General features: G+C 42.8%; 1 protein-coding gene across 3 annotated transcripts in view; it reads right to left on the minus strand.

Moving 5' to 3' along the window:
• TSPAN4 (tetraspanin 4) overlaps positions 1-12,126 on the minus strand; it is a 455,720-nt gene that overhangs the window by 292,581 nt on the left and 151,013 nt on the right. For all 3 annotated transcript variants that reach the window (XR_012625475.1, XM_074842682.1, XM_074842680.1), the window contains one exon: positions 2,944-3,025. The gene's annotated coding sequence lies outside the window, so the exon portion shown is untranslated. The remainder of the gene's footprint in view (positions 1-2,943; positions 3,026-12,126) is intronic.

Below are 12,126 nucleotides of genomic sequence, written 5' to 3' on the forward strand. Positions count from 1 at the left end.
GCACAGCAGTGGGCTGCACGCCAGGATCTCCCCTCGAGTAGGGCCGCCTCTCAAGGTTACTCCTTGAGGCTGAGAGATTCCTTGCTGCAACAGATTCTCGGTAAGAGATTAATAGCATGCTAAACTTTGAAATCTTAGCTAAGTGACATGAAGGACTGATTGCACATATATAATCCTTTAGATATAAACCATTGACCAAGTCTGGGATTAGGACTGGATCCAGCTGCAGCTAGACTCCTCTCTGAGAAGCAGTTTAGAAAGCAAGGGGGTCCGTTCTGAACTTCATGACTCAACGGGAGGGTCTCCCTGACAGTTTTGTCTGACCCTGTCCTCTGTGCAGTACATAACAAGTGAACCTTACCATCGAATCTTGTTAAACCACTGTCACATTTACTATCAAACTTTCTTAAATTGCTGTTTTATATCAATAAACATATTGCTACTTCTCTTATGAGTGAAGTGCATCACTCCATCCACGACAGAGCTGTATCTTCTAAATTATACAGTGTGAATATTTACAGTAACAAAGCAAGTAAAGAAGCCTCCTACTCTTCTTCTATCCTTGCCTATTAGAAGCTCTGCTTGAGTTAAATAAATAATCACACAAAACCGACAAAATTGTCACTGGCAATGCAGAAAATTGGGTCAGTCCAGCTGCTGAAAGCCTGTGTTTGCTGCATTTCCTTGGCCTAAACCTATAATTCAGTTCGAGAATTGAAAGCAAAGTTGCTCAAGTTCTGACACAGTAATTCAGAAAAGGAAACAAATCCCTAGTCCGATTACAGACTCTATGAGGTGGTAAATTATGGCCACTCTGTCAAATTAATCTGCTCATTTAACTGTAAAACCTACATGGATAGAATAGCTCTTCTGAGGGGGGCCTGTCTGTAACAACAGATATTTTAGTCTTCACAAGACAACACAAAGGGTGAAAAAGTGACAAAAAGAGTTATTTTCTAGCATAAATTACTGAGCTTTAATTGATTCGATTCAATTGACCCAGGGTAATGTTAACTATATAGCACAGATCTTAATTCTGGTTGTAACTAATATGGAAGTCATAGATACATATTAAAGCAAAGAAAATACCTTTTCCCACAAAGAACCAGAGAGCTCGGAGCTGAAGGAGAAGGGTCACTGAAAATCAAGCAACATAAAAGCTCCTGATAGACACCAGCTTTTGAGAGCATGAGAATAGCCGAGTCAGAAGTTAGTAGCAATTAACATCAGATGCCCAACTTCAATTCTGCTTTACACTACAGACCTTGGTCAAATCCTCAGTTTGCATGTGCTGCAGAAGTCCACAGACCTACACAGATTTAAATAACCACCTGCAACTCCCAGTTAAAAGACACACCATGCAGTGGTAACTACTTTCTGAGTGTCTCCAGCAGCCTATCAACAGTGAGTGCTTGCCATTTGCTATCACACAGATTTTTGTTTCAACTGCTAACCAGAAATTATTTTTCTTTCCAGATTTCTGACAAAATCTGACTTTCAACTGGAGGTTGGGGCTGGTCATTGTGTCCACTGTATCTGTTTAAAGGAGACCAAAATAGGAAGTATTTAAGATAAATAAAAGGGGAAGACTAACCCTCTGTTTAAATGCTTCGTCACTTCAGATCTACCCACTTGGAAGTTATTGCAGTGATTTACTTGTAGCTTTATTCTTCCAAAAGATTCAGAAATATTTTTCCCTACAGGGCTTTAGAGGGGACTGAATATAAACTCCAATATATGGTCGTCTTCTTTTCTCCCCACTTCAGGGGGGCTGCACTCTGTGACATTATCCTAAACATATCTCCGTGTCTTTGTTATTTGTTGCTGGGTGATCAACTATGTACTTACAGAAACTGTGCCAGATGCTGCAGCACCTCCTTTTTAATCTGTTTATACGTCCTTCCCTTACCACAGAGTGTTCTTCAACACCTCCACCATTTTTATAACATGACTGGAAGGACTGGGCTGGTTTTCTTCCCCTATTCAAAATACATAGACTGTGCACAAAAGATGCAGGGTTCAAGGGGAAAGAATCACAGAATCACAGAATCATCTAGGTTGGAAAGGACCTTGAAGATCATCTAGTCCAACCTTTAACCTAGCATTGGCAGTTTCCAACTACACCAGATCCCTCAGCACTATGTCAACCCGACTCTTCAACCCCTCCAGGGATGGGGACTCCACCTCCTCCCTGGGCAGCCCATTCCAACGCCCAACAACCCCTTCTGGAAAGAAATACTTCCTAATATCCAGTCTAAACCTTCCCTGGCGCAACTTGAGGCCATTCCCTCTTGTCTTATCACTCATTACTTGGCTCAAGAGACTCATCCCCCCTCTCTGCACCCTCCTTTCAGGTAGTTGTAGAGGGCGATGAGGTCTCCCCTCAGCCTCCTCTTCTCCAGACTAAACAACCCCAGTTCCCTCAGCCACTCATCTCTGAATGGAGATGGACAGATTTCACACATGACTTTGGTAGACAGGATTTTATTATTATTATTATTATTTTTTCTTAAACAGTTAAGTCTCATAATATATCAGCTTTCACCATAAATGGAAAAAAATGATCTGTTCTCTGGGAAGAACAAGAGTTGCTCTCACTATTCAGGTAAACAGTACCCACATCACTTGAAGTAAGATTAGTTTGCCAAGAAAAAAAAGAGGATCCAGGGATAATAATTCAATGCCCATTCCGTCCCCTCACCCAAAGGGCTCAGCACAATGTCTTTCCAGGCCATCCCACTCTGAGGGAAACAAGGAAACACAATCTACATCAGCAGCAACAGCTCTGTTACCAGCCTGGTTCATTATATTAATTATAACAACTTCTGCAAACTGTCTTTTCTACTCTTTAGAAAGCCATTCATAGAGGCCTTAAGTTCAAATGCAATTATTCACTCCGAACTTTATTTTAGCTCAATAAATTGATGACAGCCATTCACATACCTGATGCAGGAATGGGAGCTCAGAGCACCTGATGTGATCCCAGTTGACGAGGTGGCCTCTCTGCAACCAGCAAACCGTGGACCTGCAAAATAGGAGCCTGTGTGTCAGAACCCATGTGTCTTTCAGAAAGGGAAGAAGAGACCCGCTCATTAACTGGACTAAAATCACTGGATTGAAACCTAATAGAGAAAAACCTGACAATGTATAAGAGTTTTCATTAGTGTGACTGTAAAGGGCATGTGCATGAAACCCCCAGCTTGGCTCACAAAGTCATCAGAATGAGAACACCCGCCGACAGCCGCGGGAGCAGAGCATGGGGGAGACATCACGTTCTCAAGCTGGTGGGATCATGCTCTTCACTCTCAATGGGACTTAAGCTCCTTTCTCCCACGGGCACTTATGAACATCCCACACAGCATGTTTCCACTCAGGCCCATGTTCAAGCACTTAATTAGAACAGGGTAGCATTATCAGATTCTTTGCATAATCTGAATCATATTAAAGAGTGGATCAGATACAAGCACTTCATGGACTTGAGGCTAAAAAAAGATGCATACATAAATTCTACACATCCAAGATACGCAATGTATAAATCCATTATTTTGGGGGGAAAAAAGTTTGTTGAAGAACAGAAAATACAAGAAACTAATACTGCCAAGTCAATCTAAAGAAAAATCAAAGATCAGCTTCCTATAATCAAAATGTTTTCATAAAACACTGAGCATTAGAATCTCTTTATTACCTAGTATTTTGGCTTTTTAGAAAGCTGTGCTTTTGATCTTTTTCTATATAATCACAAAGGCTAAATTTTATTTATATTTTTAAATAAAAGCTGAGATCTCCCCAAAATCTCATGCATACAGAAATTGGAGGGGTTTTAATAAACTAAAAATAAAAAAATCAATAGAACAGCAAAAGGTGTCATTAGTAGGACAAAAGAATGAGATGACTGCCCATAGCACTGGAGGACACAAGACAGCAGGAAAATTCAACCTCCATCCCAGGTCAGGTCATTGCCCGCTTGATGCTCTGCGTTAAAACTTAGCTTCACAGAATCACAGACTGGATGGGGTTGGAAGGGACCTCTGGAGCTCATCTGGTCCAACCACCCTGTTCAAGCAGGGCCAACCTAGAGCCAGCTGCCCAGGATTGTGTCCAGACAGCTTTTAAAGATCTCCAAGGATGGGACTCCACAACCTCTCTGGGCAACCTGTGCTGTTACTCTCACAGTAAAAAAGTGTTTCCTGATGTTCAGAGGGAACCTCCTGTGTTTCACTTTGTGCCCATTGCCTCTGGTCCTGTCACTGGGCACCACTAAAAACAGCCCAGCTCCAATCTTCTTTGCACCCTCCCTTCAGGTATTTATATACATTGGTAAGATCCCCCAGAGCCTTCTCTTCTCAAAGCTGAACAGTCCCTTTCCCAAAGCTCTCTCATCCTTTCCTCATACGAGAGATGCTCCAGTCCCTTAACCATCTTCGTGGCCCTTCACTTCCATCATGGTAAGACTCACATACAAGTGCATACTGCTTCTAAACTACACAAGAAGTCTTCTCAAAGCCCACAGGGCACTTGGCAGGTGCAGATGTTAGATCCCATTCTAAGGCAAACCGCTTGGGAATCAACATTCTGCCAGCTTGCTACCAGCAGGTTTTAGTAAAATGGTGGCTTGCTGACACTTCCCGTCCTCCAGGGCCCAGAGAACTTGAGAACAAGTCATTTATCAAGTGCTGTTGCTCTGCTCAGCTTCACCCAAGCTGAGCTCTGCTCAGCCAATTATGGACTGGCTGAAAGGCTCTGAAGGGAAAGCTTTTAAGTGGAGAATGTTATAAGCAGAATAACAAGAGGTTCTATGCCAATGCAATGACTGCCACAGTTATTGTTTAAGGTAGGATTAGTGCACTTGGAGTGATAGAAACCATCAGGAATGGACAGTTAAGAGTTCAGACTAATCCTCAAAGGCAAGATGCTTAAAGACGTAATAGCCTGTCTGAAACCAGTGGGATCAGAGAGCGATTTAACTCTTTCAAAAACCTACAAGGCCTTTGACACTTATTTTCCCAGTAGGCTTTCCTCGCCTTCAGTTCAAAGTCATCCAAAAGGGTGAACTTCAAACACCTGTTTCAAGTGAAGAGGATGACACTCGGAGGATGTGTTTTATTCAACCAGACAGTCTCTACAAGAGCAAACAGATGTTCAGCACTCCCATCTTCTACTTCATGAGTAAAAAATAAATAAATAAATATATTAAAAAACTGTATGTTCTAATTACTGAATAAATGAGATAGATTAATTAGATTAGACAGACAGAAGAAATAGGGCCATTCCTTCCCATTTAAGCACACACTCAGTTCAGGAGAAGTATTGAGAAGGAAAAAAAAAAATCTATTGCATAAATTAAATAATTCAAGTACAGCATTAGAAGATCTTTCAAGTAAGAAGTAATCCTATAAGAGAAAGGAAACTATGAACCACTGATTGCACTGATATGTCTTTACCTACTTTTGAACACTTTTGCTGCTTAAAACAGCATTACTGCATCAGGTACAGAGCTTAGAGTGCCATTTGAGATACAAAAATCTGCTTTCCACCATAACGTCTTCAATCCAAAGTGCATTCACAATACAGGAAGAGATTATTCACAACTGGAAAAATGTGTCCAAACTATTTCCCAGCAGCTCTCAAGAGAGGATTTTATAGAAGTGAGGCATGAACAGGAGGACATCTTGGGAGAATGCTACATATTAAAAAGGACCTCTTTGGGACAAATGTGTCTTTATTTTAATTTCCAGTTTATTAGAACAAACAGAATTCCATGCTTGTTCCATTTTCAAATGGCAGAAGCAGCAAAACAAACAAAAATTTGAGTAAAATTAAACTTGAAGGAATTGTTTCTACAAGGTACCTATCCAAAGTTTCTGCCTTGTTTCCAATCCAAGAAAGTGCTTGTGTGTCTTATGTATCGCTTGATCTAGCTTGACTTATGTTCTTAGAGACAGAATTTGCTTAACTTATAGTCTTAGAGACCACCACAACTTTAACTCCTCTGCTGTAAATCCTTTTGCATTTTAGCACAGAGATCTACATATAAAGATACAACTGACCAGGCACATAGCCCAGAAATAAATTCTGGACTTTTGCCTGAAGCAGAGGAGCAGCTCTACTGCCCACCTAATGAAACATATCTATAGGCAACATTACTAAAATGGCTTCTTCCCTTTTCACGGTTTTTAATCTTTTTGTTTTATGAACTTATTTTCTCATGTCTGCCAGAAAACCAGACTAATAAGAAATGTCAGCATCCATTTTGTTGAAAATTTTTAAAACCATACTGGCCCCATCAAAATATTAACCACAAAGTTATTCTTTAAACTTTTTCATTTAACTTTCAAAGGGCAAAAAACCCAGGATCTCTTTGTTGTCGTCATCTACATTTCTTTAAATCTGGATGCTCTGTTAGCACATTACTAGGGCTGTTGATTGTTCACTGAGGTTAACTCACATTATTGCAGATAACAAGCTCAAAGCCTATGCAACTTCAGGCTTACTTGACATCAATCACACTGTGACTTTTCAAACTCCTGCTACAGAAGTTCCCTTCAACAAAAATTAAGCCTCTGAGCTTATGATTATGTATTCAGCCTAACTAGTCCCAGTTAAAGCAAACGACACATATGATGTAAGGTCAAAAAACGTTTCTGTCCCCCTCCTTTGCTTGGTGTTTAAATTCTGCCTGTCCTGGAAGGAAGAAGTGCTGAAAATGTTTTGATAAATTAATTGAAAGGTTTTATTTAATCCTACTGCACCCAATACTTCATTTAACACTATAAAATAACATCCTAGGAACATGCTTAGCTGATTTTTTTGTATGAGAGTCTCAACAGCATTCTTAAAAATGCGTACCCAGTGCTGACACTGAAACACATCCAATCACCTTAGAATCATAAATAATTTCTTTAAAAGCCTGGTACAAAGGCGGAATTCATTGCTCTTCAGCAACCACTCCAACTGATGAAGCAAGCTCAGTTTCCAGGGGGACGAAAAAAGTATTGCAAATGCAAACCAGAAATCTGAAGGGCAGTGGCAGTATGGCCAAGGTTAAACAGATCAGATTAAAAGAATAATATTTCCATCATACCCTAAAGGCAACAAACAGGGCACACTGTCTCCTGGGAGGGAAGACATTTCTAGCTTAAGGCCTCCCTGCCCTGGTACCCAAGGTCCAGCCTTGGCCAAAATTCAGGATTGAGAGCAGGTCTGAGCCAGCTGATGGGGACAGCCAGGCAGCTGAAGGGAGTGGGGAACACTGCAAACCTGGATTATTAAATATGTGAACACCAGCAACGTGAGCCACTGTCCTTGTTCTTGCAGCTGGAGAGAAGCTCTAGCTAGCAGCATTTGCAGGGAGCTCCCACCTGGGAGTGTGTTTTTAAGCAACAAGGATTAAGTACCCCCACCACCAGTCTTTCACACACACAGACACATCTAACACAACGGAAATAGTCAGTACCTCCTCGTCTCCCCTGATGTGCGAGACCCCTTACAAAGAGAAGGCTTGTCAGAAAACAATCTAAAAAAAAAAAATTACTGGCACACTGAAGGCTCTATTTTTCACCAGGATTCAAAATGGGTACATTTTCCAGTCTTTTGTGACATGTTGCCTTTCAGCATTATTAATTGGATTGTTTTTATTTCAAGGAGGGAACAATTGACAAAATGTTTGTACCACCAATAAAGAATCATTAAATCTGTCATTTCTGTGGAAAAGTGACTATCAAAAAAGTAATTTTAGTATAAGAACTTGACTGCTCATTGACCACACACCCACCCTGTGTTCTTGGAAGAGCCCGCACGGTGCTGTCTGCTGCCTGTAGACAGCATCACCTACAGTGCCTACTAGCAAGAGACAGCTTAAAGCCTGAGGTATCAAAAGTCAATTGAATGTGGAATTCCTCAAGGTATGGCATCCTGTAGCTGATTTTCACCTTCTCTATATATTTTCTTCTTACTGTCTGCAGAGATCCTCAGGGATCACATTTCTCTTCTCTGCATCTCCTGGAGCACCACAACAGAAAGGGACTGAATTTTCTTTCTTTCACTTGACAGAAATACATCTACTCCTGATGGGCTGCATGGTACCAGAATGCTGCAGTCTACTATTTGCTAAGAAAAGGCAGGAATGATGAGCTTCGCAGACTCCCAAATCCAACACAGCCATCTAAATATGTTTTCCCTTGCCCTGCATATTAGCTTGGCATAGAAATGATTTGTGTCACAAGTAAATAAGATTAGAGCTGAGGCTGGAAAACTCATTTTACACAAATAATAAATTCCAGCAGCTCAAACAGAGATGCAGTACCATGGAGAATAGGACCGTACTGATTGACAAGAAGTCACCCAGCTCCACCCTCACGTAACTCATGTAGCTGAGGTATTCCAGAGAATAACGCCACATTTGATCTTTTCATATTTCCTCATCAGATAAAATTTAATAATAGGTATGCCTAAACTGTCCAGAAGCCAGCGTGGTCCTCAGGAAAACAAAACCTTACAGATCAGGCTCCTGAAGGTCGCAGGACCAGATACAGAAATGAGACTGCAAGGAGGTGAGGATATTACTCGAGTCCGCAGAGACCCAGCAGACTTCAGAAAAATGACAGGGGCCTTTTGCAATACATTTAAGGTTCAACATGCGAAAACAGAAAGATTATAAAATGTCAAGACAATTCAATCTTTTGCTTTTGCTTACAAAGAGCAAGCCATTTATTTAAAGAACACTTGAGGTTTTTTGATCTTAGCTGATGCTTAGAAGACATTTAAAATAACAAGACAAGCCAGGTAAATCCTACACTCCAGCACATGGCTTCAGACCTCTGAGAGCAGGGACAGACGCACAGGTGAGAACAAGGAGGAAATTAGTGTAGGACCACGCTTGCCCTCCTCTCCAGCTTCCACTGACAACTGACCTATTGTGATTCATCCCCAACAGCAGCAGCAGCAAGGACAAAATTACCAGGAATTCACTGAGCATCAGTCCCACAACACCCAGCACAGCTGCTGGCAACAGGAGTTTTCAGGGAATTTCTCTGACACAAGGCACTGTGAAATGAAGGAGTTGTGATGCTTTCTGCTTGTGCCTGGGGGACGCCCCTCTGGCTGGCCTCAGCTCAGCAAGACTGGTGATAAAGATTTCATCCTGCCCCAGCCACTCCAGCTATGCCTGCTTCAGTCGGGCTTTCTTTTCTCTGGGACTAGATACAAGCACTTAAAACACAGAAAATATCAAGCTATGGTTGAATGCCCATTTTTCACTGACATTACAGTACCACGCCAGAGATGGACACGTTCTTTCCTATGATGATACACAACACTCATGAACATTGAGATAAATTAAGAGGGCTTTGTCATTTTCCCAGCTTTCATGAAGTTTTTCCCGCTCCAGGCTGGAATTTCAGGTGTGAGAAAAGGGATGGGAAAAACAAAATCCCTGCCAAGTACCATCAAAGGCCTGGTGAAATATTCATCTCAGGAATAGCAAGACAGTAATTTTGGGACTAGAAGACAGATTCAAGCTGAGATCTGTGAGGAGAACAAGCAGAGTCTTTAATGTGGTTATTCCAGTCCCAGAGAGTGCCCTGGCCAGCCTGCCACCAGCAACATTAGGTGAAAAGGCTTCAGCTCTCTTTCTGTATGTGAAAATCTTAGGGTTTTTTATTTAACCTGGGTGCAGAAGAGGCTCTGCAACCTCTCCCCTCTCTCCTGAGGGTCTGACTGCCCGTGCTCAAGCCCAGCCCTAGAACAACGTAACCATAAACTGAGACTAGACTGGTGTGGAACAGCTAAGCATGAGAAAGTTCTGTGAGATACCACCAGCAGGGCTCTCACCCCTTTGCTATGGAGCTGCACTTAAGCTCAAGCCCTTGGGCCTTGCCTGAGTTCACACAAGCTTGTGCCTGGCCCTCTACCTTGCTGATCCTGACTGCAACAGCCTAGTTTGATCTCGAGCCTGCCTCATCTCCTTCCATTGGATCACTGCACTCTTGGCCAGCCCTGGTTACCAGCACTGAACTTGCCTGCTCCTCTTGTTCAGGTGCAGTGGGACTTGCCAAGTTGGCAGTGAGGGCACTGCCCTCCCTGCCTTGCAGTTGCCCACGGCTGCCCTCTCCTTGCGAAGCAGCCCATGCTCAAGCTTGGAGCCAAGCATCATGGAACCTGGCCCTGAACCTGCCCTGAATTAGAGCTGGCCTTGACCCCAGGCAGTTAAAACTCTTTAAGGGAGTAGGGGAGAGACCGCAAACTGCTGGGGCACTTTGGGCAATGACACAACCTTGTAAGTACATTCAAGTTTTTGAAGACTTAAAAGCTTTTTGAGACAAAAAAACCCATCCTCCCTCCCAGCTCTAACTATAACCTGCCATACAACCTTGCAGAAGTATAAAAAGCTTTCAGCACAAGTCTAATATGCAGCCACACATACTGCAAGGTGATCCCTTTTCATTCAAGTTGTTCTGTAGCAGTATTTCCCAACGCTTTCTTTGCCACAAAGTAAATCACTGAAAATTCTGCCCCAAACCCAAAACAGTTAAATTACCAACTTACCTTCCTCTATTATCTAAGTTGCATTAATTATGTTCAGCTTAATGGAAGCAATTATTTAATTAGTACGAACTGCTGTTCACCTACATACTCCTGTAGAAACATTTTGGGTTACACACAGGCCAATTACCTGCTGAACTGCACAGCACCTCATCACAAACCTATTAAAAGTTCAGCAGAAAACTCCCTAGACAGTACAAGGCTTTCGTTTTCAGAAAGCTGTGACGCCAGTGGAGTGAAACTGAGAGGGCTGACACGTACAGCTTTGAAACAGCTGCCCTTACATTAAATGAGTTTGACTGTTTTAGAAATCAATAAAATATTTCCCACTTTCCCCACCATCATTAAAACTGTGACTACTACTAATATGGGCATAGTGCTGGACAGGATGAGATTCCCACTTTACTGAGAGCTGACTACCCTCACACACGCACACAGACTCAGAGACAGCGCTTTCTCTGACAAGTACACAACTACATGGCATACACAAAAGACAGGAGGAAGAAGGCTAGCCTAAGTGTCTCTCTTAAGCTAAGCTTTGAACCTAAGCACTTCAGACACTCGCCTAAAGCTCCATAGCATCAGTGTGGACCTAAGTGATTCATTCGAGCTTGTACTGCAGTGTGACTCTGGTCCTCGACTCCTAGATTTCTGCCTTTCTCACTAAATCATCTGGCCGACAGCAAGCAACCCCTCCTAGAGAAGCAGCTCCCTGCTCCCACAGCAGGGCATTCTCTTACCTGTACGCACACACCCCCACTGAGCTTCTCCTGACCAGCCGAGGACCATCGGATGGCACGGGTCACTCACTAGGCACCACTGAGGAGGAATTGGACCATTTCCCTAATAAACACGGAGAGCTCTGCTTGAGGTGCCATTGCCTGTGACTAGATGGGGGGCTGAGGTTGGTGCACTGCCAGCCTGGGAGGAAGCCCAAGTCCCAGGCCTGGAGGTCTGGAGAGCCTCCAGAGCACAGATACGAGAGCCAGGGACACAGAAACTGTCGCACTGTTTCCCATGAAGAGGGGCAGGGAGGAGTACAGAGGTACCTCAAGGCCCGTACACCACTGAAGGCTACAGCAAGGCTGGCAGAGTTCACCGCCTCAGGGCAGCCAGAAACAGAGAGTGCCTGGGGAATGGGAGGTCTCCAGTGGGCATGGAAGACCCAGAAGCATTGGGAATCCGTATGTAACCGATGCAGCAGGTCACTGAAAGGGGAATGTTAGTTAATGTTGGCCCTGGGAGTCACTTACTGAGCAATCCTGAGAGTCATGACGTCTTATCTATACAGACACTGAGGACAGTTCACTGAAATTAATGAATTTTGTTAGGGAATTACTTTCATTAATGCCTTTAAAAAGAGATTTCTCCTACCCTGTGTAGGTAACTGTGCCTGGGAGGTTTGTGTAGGCAGACAGCGTTTAAAAACACCCTCTTGAAAAATAGCTACCTCGTATGAGAGAAAGAGAGGACAACAAAAAGCTGAGACCTTATCTGGCTGAATTCAGATTGACAGGAAACAGAACGGCTACTCTTAAGGATCATGTAGAACTGGTCAAAAATATATATACTTCAAACGAGCTACTG

This window comes from Strix aluco, chromosome 16 (genome assembly GCF_031877795.1).
Source record: "Strix aluco isolate bStrAlu1 chromosome 16, bStrAlu1.hap1, whole genome shotgun sequence".
NCBI classification, from domain to species: Eukaryota; Metazoa; Chordata; class Aves; order Strigiformes; family Strigidae; genus Strix; species Strix aluco.